Genomic DNA, 25,014 nt, shown 5'->3' with positions numbered 1-25,014 from the left:
CTTGATAAAATCCCTCAAGAAAGTAGGGATAGAAGGAGCATACCTTGAGATCATAAAAGCCATATGCGAAAGACCCAACACTAATATCATCCTCAATGGGGAAAAACTGAGAGCTTTCCCCCTAAGGTCAGGAACAAGACAGGGATGACCACTCTCACCACTGTTATTCACCATAGTATTGGAAGTCTTAGCCTCTGGCATCAGACAACACAAAGAAATAAAATGTATCCAAATTGGCCAAGAGGAGGTCAAACTTTCATTCTTCGCAGATGACATGATACTCTATATGGAAAACCCAAAAGATTACACCAAATAACTACTAGAACTGATTCATGAATTCAGCAAATTTTCAGGATATAAAATCAACATACAGAAATCTGTTGCATTCCTATACACCAACAATGAAGCAGCAAAGAGAGAAATCAAGGAATTGATCCCATTTACAGTTGCACCAAAAACCATAAAATACCCAGGAATAAATCGAACCAAAGAGGTGAAAAATCTATACACTGAAAACTACAGAAAGCTTATGAAAGAAATTGAAGACACACACACACCAAAAAAAATGGAATAAAGATTCCATGCTCCTGGATAGGAAGAACAAATATTGTTAATATGCTTGGCGCCTGGGTGACTCAGTAAGTTGAATGTCCGACTTCGGTTCGGGTCATGATCTCACAGTTCATGAGTTCGAGCCCCACGTCAGGCTCTGTGCTGACAGCTTAGAGCCTGGAGCCTGCTTCAGATTCTGTGTCTCCCTCTCTCTCTGCTCCTCCCCTGCTCACACGCTGTCTCTCTTTCAAAAATAAATAAAGATTTAAAAAATTAAAAATAAAATAAAATAAAATGTCGATACCACCCAAAGCAGTCTACATATTCAATGCAATCCCTATCAAAATAACACCAGCATTCTTCACAGAGCTAGAAAAAATAATCCTAAAATTTTTATGGAACCAGAAAAGACCCCAAATAGCCAAAGCAATCTTGAAAAAGAAAACCAAAGCAGGAGGCATCACAATCCCAGACTTCAATCTATACTACAAAGCTGTAATCATCAAGACAGTATGGTATTGGCACAAAAACAGACAACTCAAATCAATGTAACAGAATAGAGAACCCAGAAATGGACCCACAAACATATGGCCAAGGAATCTTTGACAAAGCAAGAGAGAATATCCAATGGAATAAAGACAGTCTCCTCAGCAAGTGGTGCTGGGAAAACTGGACAGCGACATGCAGAAGAATGACCCTGGACCACTTTCTTACACCATACATAAAAATAAACTCAAAATGGATGAAAGGCCTCAATGTAAGACAGGAAGCCATCAAAATCCTTGAGGAGAAAGCACACAAAAACCTCTCTGATCTGCCCGCAGCAACTTCTTACTCAACACGTCTCCAAAGACAAGGGAAACAAAAGCAAAAATGAACTACTGGGACCTCATCAAAACAAAAAGCTTGTGCACAGCAAAGGAAACTATCAGCAAACTAAAAGGCAACCGACAGAATGGGAGAAGATATTTGGAAACAACATATCAGATAAAGGGTTAGTATCCAAAATGTATAAAGAACTTATCAAACTCAACACCCAAAAAACAAATAATCCAGTGAAGAAATGGGCAAAAGATATGAAAAGATACTTCTCCAAAGAAGACATCCAGATGGCCAACTGACACATGAAAAAATGTTCAACATCACTCATCATCAGGGAAATACAAATCAAAACCACAATGAGTTACCACTCTGTTTTAATGCTTTAACTGTGCCCAAGCGTGAAAAAATGCTCAAGAAATGAAACATTTTTACTGGTCCACAAAAGACCTTAGCCTGAATTCTGTCTTCCCTCCCCTCTTACTAAATCCTAATGTAGTCTTGGCAAATTTGTGTTCCCAGTCTTACTGTTTATGCATCTTTACCACAATTAACACAATCTTACTTTTCCCACACCTGCAATAAATTGAACGCTGTAAAATTCTCAGAACAAGACTTTGACTTTCTCCAATATATCCCATTAATACTTTAGGCAATTGGTTTCCTATAGAACACTCATCTTGACCTTTTCCATATTACAGGATTTATTTTTAATTTTTTAATTTTATTTTTTAATTTTTTTTTAATTATTAAATGTTTATTGTCTAATATTTAATGTTTATTTATTCTTAAGGCAGAGCATGAGTGGGAGAGGGGTAAAGAGAGAGAGGGAGACACAGAATCTGAATCAGGCTCCAGGCTCTGAGCTGTCAGCACAAAGCCTGATGCAAGGCACAACAAGGAGCCGTGAGATCATGACCTGAACTGAAGTTAGACGCTTAACCGACTGAGCCACCAAGGTGTCCTCCATATTATAGCATTTTAAATAAAGCTTGAATTAATAGTTTTGGTTGACTTTTCTCCTGCTACACAAGAGAAGACTTTATAGGACCCCAATAGCCCTTTTCTTTTAATTTTAATTTTTTTTTCAATTTTTTACGCCACAGACCCACCATAAGAGCAGAAAACATTTTCTCCTCTTACTACCTACCATAATCTCAATCTTAAGAGTGTCCAATCAAGATGTGTGAACTCCACCAAGCTAAAAGAGATAAATAACAGTTAAAGACATCCAATGAATTTTGAAATGTAGACCAGTGAAACAAAATTGTTGGAAGAAAAAGATAAATACATATACATATCATTTATGAAGATTTATATGCAGGAAAAAGTATGTCCTGAAAGTCAAGAACATATGTTCAAACCAAAGACAAATAAAAATCAATAATTTAACCAAAAAAGAAACATATACACTGTTGTAACTGGAATTAATTATATGAAATAGAAAATTTTAAAATGATCTCAAAAACAGAGGAAAAAAGGGGGAATTATGAGAAAAGGGATACAAATGCAGCCAATAAACCAAGGGCTCTCATTTGTGAAAACTAAGTTTTCAAAAAGAAAAAAAAGGCAGATAAAAAGTGAGGAAGAAAATTAGGAAGTACTGGGAAGAAATATTCCTGAGTAGAGGGCAGACCTATGATTGAGGAATTAAGGAGATTATATAGTCATAAGCTGTATTTTTAAGAATGAATATTTATTTAGGCACAGTCTGGTTAAAACTCTTATTCCTAAGGGGAAAAAAATCTTATAAGCCTTATAGAAGAAGAAAACTTTTTGTACAATAGGGAAAAAAATATATGATTGCATTTCTCATCTTGAATCTGAAAATTAGGTGAAAATAGAGGAGAATCTATACACTACTGAGAAAGAAATGACTGCAACCCTAGAATTCCATATCTAGCCTAGATATTCCTCTATCAGGGTGGATGGAATATAATGAGATCATCACAAAGGCAGAGAATATCTGATCTAAGCGACTCCTCTGACAAAAATATTTGAGAAAAAGACTCTCATCAACAAATCTCAGGAATTGCATTAGGGTAGAAGATGATGAAGACGAATGAGTAAAATTTCACTTAGTCCCAAACGGAGAACAGACGCTTCTTAGTTCCCCACAACACAGCACACACTGGGTTAAAAGTATTTTCATGATTTGAAGGAATAAATGGAAAAGACAATGCAGTAAGTAATACAGAATTACTATTTCTTCAGGGGCTCTTTACAGACCAGCCCATTACCTCAATCATGACTTGACTCCATTTAACTAAGGAAATTTTAGTCCCCTAATTTGAAATTACCCAAAACTTTTCCATGAGATAGAGTTAGCTCAAACTGCCCCTGACACTAAATCTACCATTTTGTCCCTTATTTTTTTGCCTTAGTCTTGAGCACTTACTTTTGTAAATGGTTGAGTAGTGACACTGATTTTTTTTTCAGGAGGAGAACTCACCATCACTCATGAAGATCTAGCCATAATACCTCAACCAAATAATCACACAACAATGTAATATTTATGTTTACTCCAAAATTTGAGTTATTTGGGCTTAAATACCACATTAAATCTAGTTTTGGATTCACCAAATTCAGTCAGTTTTCTTTTCAGTTTCTTCTCATCATATGTTGAGTTCTTGTCATCTGAAATCCCTTTTGTGCTTGATCACTTGTGTTCTTGAATGGCATAAGTGGTTGGTATCAATTATCCCATTGTTTGAGAAAATCCTTAGGGAAGCCCAACTTCTGCAAGTGGTGCTAAAATACATGACTTGCAATAATAAATGCCTTGAACCGAAAACATACAGTAGAACGTAGGACCCTATATATTTTGTGAGACATTCCTTCCGTAGACAAACATTAAAATAAGTCAGGAAATAAGGGATGGTCAGCCTGTCATGTTTTGATTCAGGAAGAAACACAGAGTGAAGACTTAGAGGGGCCTTTCCTCCCTGAGCTATGGGTGGCCAGAAGCTGGGAAAAATAATACTGTTAGAATTAGTTAAATTCCTCATATAATTAGGTGATTCAGTTTTCCACAAAGAAAATACATTTAAATTCAGTCTGCTTCTTGCCTTAAGAGTTCATTTTTAAAATTTCTTTTTGATGTATAGTAACATTAATCTCCTATAGAGACAAAATGCTTGTAGCATAATTTGAATACTAAACTATTAGTATCAGTAGGAACATGTCTTTCTGTCTTCCATAGTCTTTTTTCCTTGGGCATCACAAATATAAACCATCTGGTATGCCAGATGCTTGCTTTTCTCTTTATACATGCAGAAAGTGTAGGTGGAAGGCCTCCAAAATCCCAGACACTATTATCCATTTGGCTTATCATCATCATCATCATTATCAACTTCCCAGCATTTTAATAAATGATGCTGTTTATCTGGTTTGAAGTCTGTAAGATTTGTAGAGATTATTTACTTTTTTTCCACCTACAAGATGTCAGTGAAATTTTAGTTGGCCAGAAGTCTGGAATATTGTTTATAATCGTTCTGTTGTTTATAAGCTCCAACTTTATAGAGTGTGCTCCATTTTAAACTAAGTGTTGACTTAAATTTTACTGTAGTATTTATCAACCTGTCTCTGAACCAGGGTTTACTTTTATAAACCAAAAACAATTTGAACTCAATTATATATACTGTCAAATACTTGCCAAGTTTTATCCAGAGTAGACTGGGTTTTTCCTAATGCAGTTCATTATATCCAAATCTTTTGATCAAAAAAACAAGAGGTTTGTTTGCCTGCATGCACGCATGTCCTTTCATGTGTACTAATGTGTGTGCGTACATGCAAGAGAAGAACATTTCCACAGTGGTGGGCATATCATAATTAAACAAAACCTAGCAAAGCAATAACAGAAGGAGACACTAGGAACTTATAATACTTAGTGTGTCAGTATAGCGCTGGTATTAAGAATTAAAATAACCCCAGGCTAGACAATGCATTTGCAGTACAATAATTTAACAACAACAAAAAAAGAACTATTTAGCAAAATATTTAGAGAGAGGCATTCTAGTAATACAGTACCTATTTGCATGTAAATGTCTAACTTAAGAAATCCCCTTTTTAATCATAAAGCCACATAAATATAGAACAGCACAGTAGTGAGTACTCACAGATTTTCAGATGGAGTTAAAATTTTAGGGAAGTAGGTTCACATCTAATGTAAGAAATATGATTATCAACTCCTTTGTCATAGAGTATCATTAAGGCTAAATGAAATATTATATGTAAAACGACTGCCCTCCCCAGAAAACAGGTCAACAAGTACTTGCTGAGTTTGAAATAAATCTCTTGAAGTTGTTCTTTCAAAGATTTGTGAAATACCTAAGCTTACAAATCAAAAAATTAAAATTGCTATTTCATTAGAAATATGATTGCTGAAGTTTGTAACAAGACATAACATCTGTGCTTTAAGGACTAACTTCTGAAGGGTTATAGGTGTAAATAGAGAAGAATCAAAACATTATTAATAAGATTAAGGATGATCAAAATAAAATGGATCCAGAAAGAAACAGTAGAAGTACAAGAACTAAGAAAAAGAGAATTTTAATCTGAATGAGGGAAATCTCTGGCTTCACTTGTCTGTAATGACTGCATAACGGGTTGTTTCTAGGTGGTGGAGAAAGAGTAGCAGAGAGTATCATGCCTTGCATTCTGAAGTTACTACACATAAACACATAAAGTTATGAAAATGTGTTTGTGTGTTCTAAAATCACAGTTTTAGGAAAAATCAATTAATGTACCTTCCTTCCAAGTATATTGCTATCCCTGCATGCAGAGTGTGGAGTTGCCAGAGTTTGTCTGGCAAAAGGTATCACCAGCACATTAGCTGGAAGAAAGGCTTCTTAACCCAGTCACACATGCTACTTAAAAACACATACATACTGGGGAGGAGCCAAGATGGCGGAACAGTATGAAAGTTTTTTTGCATCTTGTGTCCATGAAATACAGCCAGATCAACACTTAACCATCTTGCACACCTAGAAAACTGATTTGAGGATTAACACAACAATCTGCACAATCTGAACCACAGAACTCAGCAGGTGCTTGATGCGGAGAGGTGAACTGGGGGAGAGAGAAGCTGTGGAGGTCAGGGAGCTGGTTTTGCTTGTGGAGAGAGGATGGAGATGGAGGGGAGTACATGAAATGCACCCCTCCCCCTGCAAAAAGCAGCTGGAGAGAAAGTAGAAATAGCACATGCCATCCTTACATGCTAAGAAGATACCGCTCATCACCATCACTCTTGTGGGATTGTACAAGTCAACCAAAGAAACTCAGTGGAACTTGATGACTTGGACCACTTCAACCTGCACTTGGAATGTATTGTGAGCAACATTACCAAAGTAGTAGTTAAACTTAAATATCTGGATCAAGAGGAGGTGGGCCTGTTCACTTAACATCTTAATGGGGCAAGGCAACCAGAGTCTCCATGTAGCTGATGGGGAAGAAGCCTGAATGGCCATGAAGCATTCCCCTATACCAGTGCTCATCAATTTGGCTAGTGAGTTTGATGATAGCATCCTCTTTAAAACCCATTTCCCCTTCATTTTCAGGTTCAAAGTTGTACACAAATCAGCCGCAGGGCTGATCCACTGTGGCACTTATGAGTGTATATGAGGGAGAAGCTTCCATTGGGCTGTTGTCTCCAGCTGGAAGCTCCTGGCTCATTTGTAGTTTAGGCTGATATTCTCCTGTAGGCTAAGATGAAGCTTGTGTTATTTTTTCTTCCAGTCTGAGGGTGACTTCCAGCAGGATCCGGACTGTCTGGTTATGGTACTCCAGATGGGTTTGCACAAGTGCAGAAAGCTGGCTCACCTGTTGAACATGTTTACCTCATCAACATCTTGAGACTAATCAAATTTCTCCAGACTCTTGTGGAGCTCTTGATTTGGAATCTTGCCTTGTCATTTCTTCTTACACTCAAAGTCCAAGCTTTGACCCTCCAACCTCTGTACATCATGCTTAATTTTCCTTAGATCACTGTCATGAAGGTTCCGAAGGAGGTCAAGTTCCACCTGACTTCCATGCACAAAAAGTCTTAAACCTCCAAAAGTTCTTGAATGACCTCCCGCCTCATCAATCGCTATGCCAATGTTGCAATCATCTCTAAGCCCTCTTCCAGATTGATCATGGCCTCTGCCAGCAGCACTTCTGCCTGGGAATATCCTGGCTTTCCCCTGGATGCAGAATTTTGACATGGTGTTGATCACAATAAGTTTATCTCTGGAAGCTGGGATGGCTTGAAGGTATTCAATCATTTCCATCATTATTTCCATCACAGCCCTGATCCACTTTCCTCTCTATCTCTTTGAAATCATCATCTAGCTTGGTTCCTTCTGCTCCTCCAAATTTCTCACTTTTTCAGTGGCTCTGTGAATTGCTTCTTGCACCCAGCCACTGCCTACCAACAAGTTGCCAGAGGACACATGGGCATAGGTGTAGGGGCAGATGCTGGAAAGATTCTGTGGAGCTGGACAGGAGGGCTGCACAGGGCCCTTCCACAGCTCATGCCCCCACCATAGTTGTGGGTGTGGGGCACAGAGTGACATGGGACTTTGAATAATTTTAAATTTTAAACAAGCTAATATTTTTGTATTTATTTAATCAAATAAACTTATACAGAAATTACCCGAATTTATGTATGCACAGAAGTTCAATATTTTTTGAGGTTCTACCACAGTATAGGAACTGTCTGAGTAGCTGTAAATTAATTTACACATAAGATCTCATTTAATCTTCAGAATAATATATGATTGGTTGTAAGAAATGGGATTTACAGATGTGCTAATTGAGGCTCCAAAAATTAAGTAACTTCTCCATGTCACAGGTAGAAAGTGAAGAAACTAAGAGACAAACCCAGGACTGTGTGGTTGTAAATCCTGCTTTATTTTATTTGTCTATACAAATCAATAACTTTCCTTTAAAAATTGCTGGAGGAGATATCTCATATCAAATGCTCATATTTGATTACCGTGTAGAAAGTCACAAATGACCATAACTCTGGCAGCAATAAGAAAGTACAAGATACATGGAAAATAATGCATTTGTTTAAAGTCATTGAAGGGGCGCCTGAGTCACTCAGTAAAGTGTCTGACTTATTCTGTGGTTACGATCTCACAGTTCATGAGTTCGAGCCCCACATTGGGCTCTACACTGTCAGCACAGAGTCAGCTTCAGATCCTCTGTCTCCCTCTCTCCTGCCCTTACCCTGCTCCCTCTCAATCTCTAAAAAATAAATAAAGATTAAAAAAATAATAAAGTTATGAAGAGTAGTAGATGCTATAGTTGGCTGCCATTTTTTTTTAAAGAAAAAGGTAAGCAATTCAGCCAGAAAATCAGGTTTATTAGGGAATAGCAGAAGAATTGCAATTCAGGACAAGCAAACTATGATGAACCATAGGCAAGTCCAGAGAACAAGGGAGAGCATCCTTTTATAGAGGAAAAGAGGAAGTTGGGGAGGAGGAAGGTTATTTCAAAGAAAAGTTCATTGGAGGAAAATGAGAGTGAGAAATGGTGGTGGTATCTCATTGGCTGCAGGCCAGGATAGCTGGCTATTGCAGGGTATCTACAGCTTGCTGTTGCCCTAAGAGTAAATCTTCCTTCTTCCTGCTGGACTATGCAAGCTACATAGAGTAGTATATGCTTGACAGCCTGACTGAAATTTTGAGTTAGGTTTCCTTAACACATTTTCATATGGTTAGTAAATTAAGTTCCAGAGATGGATGAGCCATTTGTTAGGTGATCAAAGCTTGCAGTCACTTTTAAGTCTGGGAATAATTGCCTGGTCTGGGTAAAAGGGGAAGGAGGAGTGGGTTTGACACTTGCAGGCATATGTTATTGAGATGAGAAAATAATTGAAGTGTTAATGCTAGCATAGTTTGTATGATGAATTAAAATCTGGAACAAACCCAAATGCAAAAATAAGTTTATCAAGAAAAATGAAAAAGAAAAAAATGTAGGCCTAAATCCAGTTATGTCAACTTTTACATAAAATAGAGAATTAAAAGACAAAATTGTCATATTAATAAAAAAGCAAGATTCACATTAAATATAGACACATATTAAATATAGAGACCTAGAAACATTGACAGTCAAAGGAGGAAACAAATATACTGTACCAAGAAATGAAATATAAAACTTGAGGTGCCTATGTCAGTATCAAACAAAATAGGCTTTCAGTAATGAAATATTACCATAGATAGAGAAATTTCATAATAAAAAGTCAATTTGTTGGGTACATAATAATCACAATATGTGTGTATGTGGTTAATAACAGAGCTTCATAATAAATACAAATATTTGTATAAATAACGTAGAATGAGAAATAGAAAAATACACAGTCATAGTTTGAGATTCTAACATGTTTCTCTCATTGTTTGATTGAAAAAAGTGTACAGGGCACCTGGGTGGCTCAGTTGGCTAAGCATCCAACTCTTGGTTTCAGTTCAGGTCATGATCTCATGGTTAGTGAGCTTGAGCACATGTGGGGGCTCTGCACTGACAGCATGGATCCTGCTTGGGATTCATTCTCTCTCTCTCTCTCTCTCTCTCTCCTCCTCCTCCTCCTCCTCCTCCTCCTCCTCCTCCCCTGCTCACTCTCTGTTTCTAGTTCACATGGACTTTTCCTAAAGATGTACTACCTGCTGGCCAATAAAGCAATTCATGATAATTTTCAACAACAGAATTAAAATAAAATTAATTCTTAGTAAAATATCCAGAAAAGCCACAAATGTTATAGCTAAACAACACATTTATAACTAATCCGTTGTTCAAAAAAGAACCCATTCATTGTTCAAAGAATTGCAGGAATAATTGCAAACTCTTTCTACTAAATGATAAAGATAATATATAAACATATAAATGTATAAAGCAAGTACATGAAAACAAATTTACACTAGCATTGGAAATCAAGAAATGAAAGCAGACAAATGGTAGGTATTTTTTAAGAGGTTGGTTCTATAAACAAGTCATGAAAAATTATACAACTCTAGCAAGTTAATATAAAAAAGAGAGAAGAAACAAAAATTGCTTATAAGAAGAATGAAATAGTAATATAGATCCTTCAGATTTTAAATATAGGCAAAGAAAAATTTATAAATAACCTGAAATCAATAAATTTGACAACTTAAACTATATTGACACAGTCACTGAAAGAAATTTACAAATATTAACACACACTCCCAAATCAAAATAGCCTTACATTGAAAAAAAAAAAAATGAATGTGATTTAAAAGCAGCTACAAGAAAATGGTCTCTCAAGGAAAACTCCAGGGATAGATAGTTTTAATTATAAATTCTAACACACTTCAAAAAAAAAAAAAAAAGAAAAAGTTTACACACTATTCTTAGAAAGTATAAGCAGATAGCAAATTTTTCTACTTGTTTACTTGTCTACTTGTTTACTTGTTTCTACTTGTTCTACTTGTTTATTGAGGCCAAAGCAACTATGATAACACAATTCAATAAAGATTTTATAAGAAAAAAATTACATAGCAAAATCCTCCATAATATAATGCAGAAATCTTTTACTAAAACATTATCAAATCACATTCATCAAGAAATTGGGGCTCCTGTGTTGCTCAGTCAGTTAAGCATCCAACTTCAGCTCAGGTCATGATCTCACAGCCTGTGAGTTCAAGCCCCACATTGAGCTCTGTGCTAACAGCTCAAAGCCTTGAGCCTGCTTTGGATTCTGTGTCTCCCTCTCTCTCTCTGTCCCTCCCTCACTCCTGATCTCTCTCTCTCTCTTTCTCTCTCTCTCTTTCAAAAATGCATAAAACATTTAAAACATTAAAAAAATAAAGAAAGAAAGATAATAATACACCAAGACTAACTGGGGGTTCATCCTGTGAATACAGATAAAATCCTGAACAAATTTTAGCAAAAAAATTTTGACAATATATAAAAAGGATAATATAGTATAATCAAGCAGAGTTTATCCTGTGAGTATAAAATTGTTTTAACATAAACCAAACATTGATTTATGTTAATATTAACATTAAAATATTTGAAATTAAAACTATGGAAGTTAATATCTATGCCAAAGAGAAAAAATAAAATCTCAATAGATGTGGGAAAAAGCATTTGACAACTTTTTAATACCCATGCTTTGATAAAAACTAACAGCAAGCTAGAAATGTAAAAAAATTCCTAAATCCAATAAAGGGCACACACAAACACCTACATTTAACATCAAACATAAATCATGAAGTATTAGACCCTCTCCCTCTAAGGTCAAAAGCCAAATAAGGCTGTCCACTCTTCCCACTTCTATTCAGCATTGTACCTGCAACTCCTGTTCATGCCATAAGGCATGAAGAAGGAACAAAAGACATAGATTGAGAAGAAAGAAAGAAAACAGGTTTTATTCACAAAAGGGAAGATGGCTTATATAGAAAATCCTAAGGAATATACAATTAGACTACTAAAACTAATAAGTGAATTTATCAAGGTCACAGATAAAAGCTCAGTAAACAAAATTACATGCATTTCAATATATTAACAGCAGTTGTATTTATGCATACCAAAAGCAATTTATTACATTAGTGACAAAAAGAAAATGGACATTAATTTAACAAAATATGTGAAATATCTCTGCATTGGAAATTATAAAACATTGCTGAGATATACAATGTCCATGGATTAGACGATGGAGTATTGTTAAAAACTCAATTCTCTGTAAATTGATGTACAGGTTTAATTTTAGCAATTCCAAACTAAATCTCTGAGGGCATTTTTAACGGAAATGTTTGGGTGCTTTTAAAGTATACATGAAAATGTGAAAAATCAAGAGTCATGAAAGAGTCTTGAAATAGAAAAACCATGGTTAGAAGACCAACTCAATACATAATAAGAGGCAACAATTATCAAAACAGTATGGTATTTAAATATAAAAATATTTAAATGGAACAATGCAACAAAAGAGTGTAAAAAAATAGACCCACACTTTTATAATTAATTGATTTCCCATATATGCATCAAATTATTCAATAGAGGAAGAAAAGTTTTTCAATGATGGGTGTTAGAACTAGATAACCATGTTTAAATAAATGAATCTCAACCCCTATCTCACATGACAATAAAATTAATTTTAAAATAGATCAAACATAACAACTAAAAATACAAATATCCTAGAAGAAAACATATGGGGATTATCTTCTCAACCATATGCATAGGGAAAATTTCTCAAGACACAGAAAGAAGTAATAATTAAAGTAAATACAATGATAAATAAAATTTTAAAATACTAAAAACATTATCAAAACAACATGAAGTACATTAAAAATGTTTTTGTTGTCTACTATGAAAATCATTTGAAGTAGTTCTAATAATTTGCGCAATTGGTTAATATAAAGACCTATAAGCATTGATTCTTCTTTATAAAAGAGCTTCAGAATACTAACAAGAAAATATTTAACTATATTAACTCTTAAGTTCAAATGGTTACATCTATTCTAAAAAACCATGTATATTCCATTAGAAACCTAGCAGAATCTAGACAAAAATATTAATAAGATTATTGATAGTGTCAATGATTTTATCTCTATTTCCTAAAATCTTCAATCAGATTTGAGTATATAATTGTTAGAATACTCATCTTGATGTTGATCTATACATACAGATCCTCTGTAGTTTTTAAGTGTTTAACTTTCATACTTGGTACTCAGAGTAGAATGTGGTTTTACTTCTCCTGTGAGTTTCCCCTGTCAGAAATACATTATCCTCTCCAAAACCGTCAGGCAGAGTGCTATGATAATGAAAGGTATCTATTTTTCAGTTATATTATATGCAACAAACTCTATTGGAGGAAAAAAAAACAGTAAATAAGTGGTTCATGATACACAGGCTACATTTATCTAGAGGGGCTTTCTATTTTCCAGAATTATTAATTTAGAACTGTCCATTTATTACAAAATATCAAATTAATTTGTTAACTGAATGTTACCTTCAAATTTAAAACAATTACAAGGAAGGAAGGGAAGAGATCATACAATGGTTATGTCCGGCTGGTTTGTTTTTCATAGGAATCAATGTAAAAACCTTTAGTGTGGTGGGGACTAATAGCTTAGACACTGAAGCAGACTGCTACAGTCCAATCTAGACTAGTTATGTCAACTTAGACAAGTCATTTAGCCTCCCTGTCTCCGTTTCAAATCTATAAAATGTGAAAATAATAATGCCTATCTCATACATTTCTTGAGAGGATTAAATGGATTAATGTAAGTCACGTCTTAGAATAGTTCCTGAAGCAGAGAAAATGGCAAATGATTTTTCTTTTACTTTTAGTAACAAAAAAGCATGAACATATTTTTTTTTCAATACGTGTGAGAAATATCTACATTTAGAAAGCCTAAAATTTATCCTAAACACCTTTGCTATTTAGATCAAATTACATAAAGATTAAAGGTATTTCTTGAATTAATAATTTGCATAATTTAGTAATTTTTACATAAAAAAGTAAAGTAATAATGTTAAAATAGAGAAAGCAGTGTTTAAATAAAAAAATAACCAAATGACAATGGCCTAATCTGATAAAGAATATGCAAAATTCAAACCATCTCATAAACTCAATAGCATGAATATACTGGACATCATTTTAATTTTAATTTTGGGAATTAATTTTGTCATGCAAATAAATAATTTTGTGGTAACTTTTCTCAAGTTTGCTCAGACACACCAAGAATTTATTTAGTGAAACGAAGTCCAAACAATATGTTTTACAGAGTATTTCCATATAGATGTATGCAACTGAGGCCAAAAATATATATATATTTCATATTTATATTTATATGAAGAAAATACACTAATCAATCACTATAGTCATGGCTATAGAGGGAATATTGTAAGATTATTTTCACTATGGGAGACGTGATGTGATTTTCCCCCTGAAATTCATTAGAACATGCTTCAAAAAAGTTGAAATACGGCAAGTGTCAATGAACAGCATTTAAAGCGAAGTGGATTTCAGTTCAAGACTAGGCAGAACAATATTACATGTGACAACAATTACTTCATTTACCTAACTAATGTTCGCAGTTGTTTTATTTGAGATGGTGAGATCACTTGTCAGAAAGTTTTGGAGGGTTTCACACACTTAGACAAGGGTGGGATTTAGCTAGATACCACTAATATTCTTTAAAGCAGCCTGTTCTGTAAATTTGGATGAACAATTAACACAATTATATTGTTAACATAGAGACAATTACTATAACTTATTTAAGGGAATATGACTTAGCATGTTTAATAACAAAAATAATAATGTCTTATTTCTGTTCCTATTACAAATTAGATAAAATGAACTGCATAGATATGTATTGAGGCTGCTACTGTTAAATCAAACAATAATAAAATTTTACTTGTATATTTATTTGTGTAAATACACCACAAGGGCCATTCAAGTACAGTGTGTGTGTGTTTGCATATAAGTAAAATTATATATATATATATGTTAAACATATATATAAACATATATATATTTTATATATATATATAAAATCCCTACACGCTACGAAGTATACATATATATAATCACTACCCTATATTTCCTATAATAAGTTTACTACGGTACATTAGTATCCTGGTCTTTCCATAACCAAAAATGCATACAAGTATTTCTCTTAGGCATTCTTTGGACTTTTTGGCTGGCTGATTTGCTCCTTAGGTTTTCTCTATCCCACATTTGAGGCCATTTTTAATTGTTATTGAACAATCAAAGTCCTTACAAAAAAAAGAGTAAAGGAACATAGTAAATGAACATTTATTTTTATTATTTTTTTTTTTATTTAAAAAAATTTTTTTTTAACGTTTATTTATTTTTGAGATAGAGAGAGACAGAGCATGAATGGGGGAGGGTCAGAGAGAGAGAGGGAGACACAGAATCTGAAACAGGCTCCAGGCTCTGAGCTGTCAGCACAGAGCCCGACGCAGGGCTTGAACTCACGAACCGCGAGATCATGACCTGAGCCGAAGTCGGACGCTTAACCGACTGAGCCACCCAGGCACCCCGTAAATGAACATTTTTTTAACCAACAAATTAAGCTTTTACATCACACAAATTGGTCTTGCCACATGATTGTCACAGTTACACCCTGTATAACATTATCCTGGGAGTGGAAATAGCAAGGAGACTATAACCACATAAAAGTTCTAAGTCAGCAAATTGTACAAAGATTATGCCATTGGAGTGTTCCCAAATTTTCTCTTGAGGCATAAAACTCCAAAAATATGTTATTTTCTGCTAAAAGATGGTAAATACTGAGAAAAAAAAAAAAACTATTGACATTTTCTCCTATCATCTATGTTATTCTTAGCATGAAATTAGAGTGGGATTGTTGTTGGAAAGTTATAATTTATTAAGAATATAAACAACAATGTGAAATCATCCAAGCTTCTACTATTCTGACATGGTTGTTTTTAGCCATTTTTCTAATTTCCTTTCATAAATACTTATACTGTATATTATGTATTGCAGTGATCTCTTAACTATCCTTAAGTTATCAGTTCTTTTTTTATGTAAATAACTGTCCATTAGAATTATTTTGACAGCAAAATGAAGATAATACCATTTAAGATTAGCTGTAATTACAATGCATATTCATAACCAATGTTAGTGCTTTAATAAGTTTTATAAATGTCCTCCTTTATTCATTACACAAGTGTTTGTTGAGCACTGAGTGTGCACCAAGAAGGTACTAAGTTCAGGGAATTTCATGGCAATTAAGATAATTGCTAAGAGGGTAGCATAACTTTTATGTTAAAAGTTCTTATACACACAAAAATAATGATTATTTATTATAATAAATAAAGTGGAATGAAACTTTTGGAGGTGAAAGATATTTATGGTATAGATTGTGGTGATGGTTTCAAGATATTCGCTTATCACCAAACTCACCAAATTGTATACATTAACTATGTACAGCTTTTGTATGACAATCATATCACAATAAAGTGTTTTTTTAAAAAACACAAACATGACTTTACTCTCATTGAGTTTATTGAATAATGAAAGATAAGACAAGTTATTTAGAAATTGCAATACAAAGTGACAAGGACTATGGAAAGCTGGGCAGTATGTTGACCAAATAGAATGAATACTTTTGTCTCTGCCCCCACATCCAAAACCCCTTTGAAATGATAAAAAGATTAAGAAAAACTCATTAGAGTACTGGGATGGGGCCATTAGTGAATGTGAGAAGTTAAAGTATTTGTAGAAAATACTAAGATGTTAGGGGAGAAGGGAAAGAGGAACCAAAAAAGAAACCAAAAGTCCAATCTAAAATTTGAAAAGATTTCTAAGAAATTGAACATCGTTCTCAACACAGCCCAGAAAAAATTCCAAGTGTAAAGACAACAACAACAACAATAACAACAACAACAACAACTGTAACAACCAAAACAAGGTGCAGAATTAACCCAAAGGGATAAATATTAGGCTAATTAAGCTACTACCTGAAAAGATATCTGGCAAATTATGCTTTATTTATCAGGAACATTTAAAACAGCAAGTTGGAAATTTATCCTGTAATAAGTCAACGGATCAATCAATAAAAAGTAATGCATTGGAAAAATTCAAATATCAGGGTGCCTGGCTGGCTCAGTCGGTTAAATATCTGACTTTGGCTCAGGTCATGATCTCAAGGTTCATGGGTTCAAGCCTCACGTCAGGCTCTGTGCTGACAACTCAGAGCCTGGAGCCTGATTCAGATTCTGTGTTTCCCTCTCTCTCTTCCCCTCTTTTGCTCATTCTCTGTCTCTCTCTGTCTCTCAAAAATAAATAAACATTTAAAAAAATTAAAAATTCAAATATTTATCAGGTTGGAGACTGAATTGACAAATGATGCTATATCAATAAAAGGGGGTATTTTTCAGCAGTAAATAAAGATAAAATACTAAGTGTAACAACATGACTGATCTCAAAAACAGGGGAGGGTGGGTGATGGGTATTGAGGAGGGCACCTTTTGGGATGAGCACTGGGTGTTGTATGGAAACCAATTTGACAATAAATTTCATATATTGAAAAAAAAAAAAAAACATAATCTAAAAAACAAGTCCAATGGAAAAAAATAACAGAGTACATATGAAGTTAGAGACTAATTAAATTAATCTGAGGTGAAGATCACCAGTAGAGTGGCCACTTTGTTATGAAAGGAGATTGGGGAGGAAGGGGCTTGAGGGATATTTCTGAGGAGATAGAAATGTACATAAGTCTGTCAGTCACATAGGTATATGCATTTGTAAAACTCATTGAACAGTACACTTGATTTATGTGTTTTACTGTATTTCAATTACACCTCAATAAAAACAAATGAATAATAAACTCATGTTTCAATATGAAAAAACTTGGAAACTAATCAATTTAATCATGATATCTGGAAAAATATTGACAATCCTATCTAGCAACATAAGAATGAAGTAAAGAAAGAGAATGGCAACCAGTTTAAGAAGCAATGGGAAGAAAATAAATTCTAATTAAGACTAAATAAATGTATAGTTCTTAATGTGCAATTTTATGATAATGTTGTGACATATTAGGAAGAAGATACTGTAGTCATTAAAATTTGGTATAGTGAACAGTTATGGTCATCAAATAACAAAGAATAATTATGTAATGAGTTTTTTCAACAAAATCAATAGGAAGAATTAATCAACAAGCCTATATAATATTCAAAAATTCACTTAAAGTATTTTCCAAAACCTGTCACAGAGTTACATAATTGGACCTTGTACTAAGTCAAAATTTTAATAATTTACAAAACAAAACAAATACTATATATCATAGTCATGGAGTACAAAACTCTTTCCCAGGCAAAATGCAAAATCACTTCAAAAGCCATGAAGGAACATTGAAACTTCTGCCTGAGAAAAGACATTATAAATGAAGTTAAATGACAATCAGAAGAGAGAGAATACATGTATTTTCTATGTACAATAAACAAAATGTCTTATCAATAATATATGAGGAACTCCTTTAGATCAGTAAAAATTATGATAAATAACAGAAATAGAAATAAATGATGAAAAGTATAAAAGAGGCTATCCTGAAGAAAAAAGTAAATATATTTCATAGAGATATATTAAAATATTATTAATTTCATGACAAAAAATGGGATCTTGTTCAAAATTTTCTGGGCTATTCTTAGCCCCTTAATCTGCAATATTAATTTTAGAATTAATGTGTTAAGTTCCACAAATTATATAATTGTGTTTTGGGTTGAATTTGATTTATGGGTAACAGTATAATGTGGAAATAATTGACATCTGTACAATGTTAAGGCTTTATTCAGACTTTCTGACAGTGAACAAAAGTTTTCATTTTTATTTATATGTTTTTCTGACTTTTTTTATTATTTGTATTGACTTGTTAACTTACCACTTTTTAGATCTTTTAAATTATTTAAGATTAGTGGTTAGTTGGCTCTGTTGGGATTTATTACTATGTGATCATATTTCATATAATATGTAAATAACAACTGTTTTATTCCTAGCTTATTAACCTTATTTATTCATCTCGCTGTTCTGCATTAGCAATAAATGAATAGTGGAACAATAATGAATAGTAACACTAGTAAGGGCAAATGTTGCCTTGATCCTGACTCTAACAGGAATGTACCAAATACTTTGTAGTATAGAAATTTAAGCTAATCCTCTACTTTTGAATTCATAAATATCTTCAAGAAGATATAAATACCATATTTTAATATCAGAATATTTTTAAAAATTATATATTGTATAATATTTTGCATTTTGAGAAAAAATGACTATATTTGACACATCAGAATAGATATATGGCTTATTTTGTTTTAATTTTTCTTGTACTAAAAACACTGTAATCATTTATATATCTAAGCAGATATTTGAGGTAGTGACAGCAACATGGTTTTGATTTATAACATATCACTCATTCTGTGCATATCAAAGAGTTTTAGAATATTTTCATATAACAAGTATGACTCAAATATAAGTGAGAGGTAATATGTGTTCAAAAATAAAATAACTAATAAAGGGTTTTGATCATACAAAGAAAATTATAACACTATTTTTAAGTTTCTTTTTTTTTTTAATTTTTTTTTCAACGTTTATTTATTTTTGAGACAAAGAGAGACAGAGCATGAACAGGGGAGGGGCAGAGACAGAGGGAGACACAGAATCTGAAACAGGCTGCAGGCTCTGAGCGGTCAGCACAGAGCCCGACGCGGGGCTCGAACTCACGGGCTATGAGATCATGACCTGAGCCGAAGTCAGATGCTTAACTGACCAAGCCACCCAGGTGCCCCTATTTTTAAGTTTCTATATATAATAGTATACTAAAACCATATTGGTAGATATGAATCTTACTGGGGTACCCAAAGCAACTATAGAATAATACACAGGTAAAACAAAGCACTATGATAAGTTATTGTGGGAAGTTATTGTGGATATAAGACTTGTGTTTCCAAATGGGTCAGAGATATTATGATGGCAATTTCTTATGTCTATATAACATATATTTATTAAATTATCAGTTCTTAATATTAAAATAAATATGTACCATTAAAGAACAATATGATTAAAGAGGCAGATATATTTATTTATTTATTTGAGAAGCAGTGATTTTCTGCTATAAAGGAACTAAAATGGATACTTTTCTGTTGATCAGAACGTGAAACTGAAGGGAGAGAGGTAAAATGAGAAATAACAACGGTTACTGCTCTGAGGGCTCCTAATTCTCCTGAAAAATGAGAAAAGAAATGGTAGAGTTTTCTTTAAAGATGGGGTTGTACTTCACTTATAAATGTTCATTATAAAAATATCTTTTTAAAAGTCAACAAAAAAGTAAAAAAATGGGAGAAATAATAAGCAATGAAAATACAGGTATCTCCCACGTATATAAGGTCATATTATACCACTCTGCCTTCACAAAAGACCTTCTTCAGTACAAGTTTTCCCTGCTATCTGAAATAAATCAAAAGGATAAAAGGCAAAAAGCAAAAATAGCTTTCAGAGTTTAGTTTGCAGTGAGCCATTACAGAGGCAGCCCGGACCCCAAGTAGTGACAGTGGCGCCACCAAGCGCCTTCCCTGGGAACTACACTCAGCATCTCAGCATCAAGCTGCCAGAGTTTGAATGGTGTCCATTAGCCTCTGTGCTTTATTTTGATTTATTTTATGCATCTGTTAGCAAGATGTGGCCTAACGGATCAGAAAAGCCTAAGAGAGGTTAATTTTTCGCGCTTGGAATGCTCAAAACTTTTTCCATATAAATTAATGGTAATTGCTTCTTAATTTTACACCATTTCAGCTTAGAAAATTTTCATACGAATGCTCCACTTTGAGATAGTGGGAAAAACTTGTAGTACATAAAAGTTTAGTATTCAGAACAACTGTAACAAATCAACGTGTAAAATAACATAAATAACCAAATAGGAAATCAGGCAAAAGAAACGTATTTCACATATTATGAATAGGATTGCCAATAATACTATAAGGGTGGATTCATTGATATGAAATTTGTTTTAGTTTACTTCATATTTATATGTAGGTTTCATGTGTATTAGTAATGCATGATCAGAATTAAAAATATATTTGCTAGCATATCCATAATGAAAGGTATTATAAATATAAGTAGCACGACTTACACCATTTTTCAGTTTCTTAAGAAGATTATTTGAAGTATTTTCTTGGAATAAGATTCAAAAAAGAAAGCCAGGCTGGGGCTCTTGGGTGGCTCAGTCAGTTAAGCATCTGACTTTGGCTCAGGTTATGATCTCATGGTTCATGGGTTTGAGCCCCACGTCAAGCTCTGTGCTGACAGCTCAGAGCCTGGAGCCTGCTTCTGATTCTGTATCTCCCTCTCTCTCTGTCCCTCCCCCATTTGTTCACCCTCTCTCTCAAAAATAAATAAACATTAAAAAATTAAAAAAAAAAGAAAGTCAGGCTGACCAAAGGTGAGCTCTACTAAATAAGGAAAAATTATGGTATTTATTCACATCCAGACTAATGAAAGTTTCTTTCATCTTAACCAAAATGAGATCATTGAAAAAATAAGTGAAATCGTTCTTTAAATTCAGAGAAGAATACTAGAAAAGGCAGAACATTAAGTCGATCAAATATTGTATATTTGATCAAAATGTATACATTTGATCAAAATGTATAATTCTTTTCTAAATCAATTATTTTAAATAATTGTACAATATCCTATCAGGGATAATATCAGGGCAGATTTTTTCAAGATCCTAGATGATGCTCCTGCTTCTATTTTAGGCACTTCAGGTTTGATACGTACTCTGCAATAAGCAGGAGGCATAGGAGAATGGCCCTTGGGAGAGAAATTCCAGATTTCAGTTGTGAACATCATGAATTTGAGGTTCCTTCCTAATATCCAGAGAGTTGTGTCTAATGCATTATTCAATATTCCATTCCCAAATCTAGGAGAAGCTATAATGCAAAGGCATATTTGGGAGGAGTTAAAAAAATGGATGAAAATTGAAGCCATGGAAATCAATGAGACAGCCCAGGAAATATTTGTGGTATTAAGATGAGGACTTAGCAGAGACATTTAGGAAATACAAATCAATGTTTGGGGGAAAAAAAAAAGGAGTTAAAAAAATGGATGAAAATTGAAGCCATGGAAATCAATGAGACAGCCCAGGAAATATTTGTGGTATTAAGATGAGGACTTAGCAGAGACATTTAGGAAATACAAATCAATGTTTGGGGGAAAAAAAAGAGGTTTTAAAAAATGTTTCTGCAAGGGGAGGAGCCAAGATGACAGAAAAGCATGGAAGTTTTTGTGTGTTGCACATCCATGAAATACAGTCAGACCAACACTAAACCATCCTACACACCTAGAAAACTGATTGGAGGATTAATACAACAATCTGCACAACCTGAACCACAGAATTCCTCAGGTATGTGGGGTGGAGAGGTGAATTTGGGGAGAGAGAAGCTATGAAAGGTAGGTTTTGCGGGCAGAGAGGGGACAGAGACTGGGGAGGTGGGGAGCATATGGGAAAAGCACCCCTCCCCAAAAGCAGCTGGAGAGAAAGTGGAAAATTGGAAACAGCCACAGGGACTAAACTAAAAAGGGAGAAAGGAGAAAGGAGAGGGTTTTAAATTCCATTAAGACTGTAAACAAGGGAGCGCAAAGGCTGCATCTCTGCAGCTCGATACCTTGTGGTGCTCTGGTGGGAAGGGTGAATCCCCAGGAACAGAGTGGGGTCCAGGAGGTTCTCAGGCCACACAGGGGAAAGCGGTTCCACTGCTGGAAGTACATTTTGTAGAGACTGTTGAAAGCACCTGGTCCCAGCAGACGCCAGAAAATGGCCACATTCGCTGGTGCTGGAACAAAGTCCTTAAGGGTGAAGCCTGGTGCCAGATGTGTGTTGTGATTTTCCATAATCCCTGAAACGCTGCTGCTACACTGTCTCGTGATTTTTTCTGGGGTGGGCTGGAACCTGGCCACAGTCTCGGGGCACTGGCAGCAGCAGGGTCCAGCAAGCATTCCTGGGTGCAGCCGACATTCGGCCATTGCTCATTCAGCCATTGCTCATTCGGCCATTGCTCAGTGAGACCCTCCCACAGAGGGGCGGAACAGGTCAAAACCACAGTCCTTCAGAAGTAAGAAACCAGGGAAAACAGCCACATCTGAGACAAAACTCGGGAGAGAAGTACTGCCAGCGGCCTGGTTACGGAGAGTGAAAAAGCAGGGAGTGAACCAGAGCTGAAGACAGAGGACAGGTACGCAATTGTTGATCCGGAGAACAGACTGGGTAGCTGGGTGGCGCCATTTTTTACCGCTCCCGTACATGCGCATACGCACCTATAAGCACCACAACAATCCACCCCAGTAGGCTGGCAGCGCCATCTAGTGGAGAGCGGAGCTGTTACACTGAGCACTGCCCACCTGGGCCAACTTCGCTCTTCAAGAACCCAAGTCTCACTACTGGCTTAATTAATGGACTATAAAGAGCTACATAGACTGACTTCTAGGGGAAAACAAAGTAATTTCAGTCCTACTTCAATCTGTTAGCAGGTTCATCTATTCAATTTTCTTTCTTTTTTCTTTTTCCTTTTTCTCTTTCATAATTCTTTTCTTTTTCTTGAATACAGAAAGAAAAAAATTCATTTTTATTTTCATTTTTATTAAAACTATTTTTCTTTAATTTTTATTACTATATTTTTTCTTTTGTGTAATTTTTTTCAAATTCTATTTTACTTCCATCATTTTAATTTAGTCTACTTCAGTGTATCACCATTTCAAATTTGCAATTTCCTTTTTTTCTTTCTTTTTCTTCTTTCTCTTTTTCATTTCCTTTCTTTTTCTTGAATGCAGAAAGAGAAAAACTTCATTTTTACTTTCAATTTCTATTACAAATGTTTTTATTTAATTTTTATTACTATATTTTTTACTTTTATGTAAATTTTTCAAATTTTATTTTACTTCCATCATTTTATTTTAGTCTACTACAGTGTATTCACTTTTTCAAATTTTCAAATGATTTCTTTTTCTTTTCTTTATTCTTTTTTCTCTTTTTTCTCTTTTTCATTTTTTTTCTTTTTTCCTAAATATAGAAAAAAGAAAAAAATCACATTTTTTAGTTTTTATAAAAAAATGTGTCTTTAATTTTTTTTCGACTATATTCTTTACTTTTGTATATATTTTTTAAAATTTTATTTTACCTCTATCATCTCATTTTAGTCTACTTCAGTGTATTCATTTTTTCAAATTCTTAAATGATTTCTTTTTTTTCTCCCCCCCCCTTTTTTCTCTAATCTGTCAAACAACTTTCAACACCCAGACCAAAACACACCTAGGATCTAACAGCATCTATTCGATTTGTGTGTGTATGTGTGTGTGTGTGTGTGTGTGTGTGTGTGTTTAAGTTTAATTTTAATATTTTTTAATTTTAATTTTTTTAATTTCAATTTTTCTACCACATTAATTCCTTTTTTCCTTTCCAAATGACAAAATGAGGGAATTCACCCCAAAAGAAAGAGCATGCAGAAATGACAGCCAAGGATTTAACCAACACAGATACAAGCAAGAAGTCTGAACCAGAATTTAGAATCATGATAATAAGAATACTAGTTGGGGTCGAAAATAGATTAGAATCCCTTTCTGCAGAGATAAAGGAAGTAAAAAATACCCAGAGAAATTAAAAATGCTATAACTGAGCTCCAATCACAGATAGATGCAGAAACAGCAAGGATGGACAAGGCAGAACAGAGAATCAGCGATATAGAGGATAAACTTATAGAGAATAACAAAGCAGAAAAAAAGAGGGAGATTAAGGCAAAAGAGCACAATTTAAGAATTAGAGAAATCAGTGACTCATTAAAAAGGAACAACACCAGAATCATAGGGGTCCCAGATGAGGAAGAGAGAGAAATAGAGGTAGAAGGGTTATGTAAGCAAATCATAGCAGAAAACTTTCCTCACCTGGGGAAAGACACAGATCAAAATCCAAGAAGCACAGAGAACCCCCATTAGATTCAACAAGAAGCGACCATCAACAAGACATATCTTAGTCAAATTCACAAAATACACAGGCAAAGAGAGAATCATAAAAGCAACAAGGGAAAAAAGCCCCTAACCTACAAGGGAAGACAGATCTGGTTTGCAGCAGACCTATCCACAGAAACTTGGAAGGCCAGAAAGGG

At 34.3% G+C, this 25,014-nt stretch overlaps 1 pseudogene; it reads right to left on the bottom strand.

The window, feature by feature from the left end:
- Window positions 1-6,777: 6,777 nt before the first annotated feature.
- LOC132667990 (endophilin-A1 pseudogene) lies at window positions 6,778-23,167 on the bottom strand (annotated as a pseudogene).
- Window positions 23,168-25,014: the final 1,847 nt, after the last annotated feature.

The sequence above is a fragment of the Panthera onca genome, chromosome B2 (assembly GCF_046562875.1).
Source record: "Panthera onca isolate mPanOnc1 chromosome B2, mPanOnc1 haplotype 2, whole genome shotgun sequence".
Classification (NCBI taxonomy): Eukaryota; Metazoa; Chordata; class Mammalia; order Carnivora; family Felidae; genus Panthera; species Panthera onca.
This window is presented reverse-complemented; position numbering and strand designations above follow the sequence as displayed.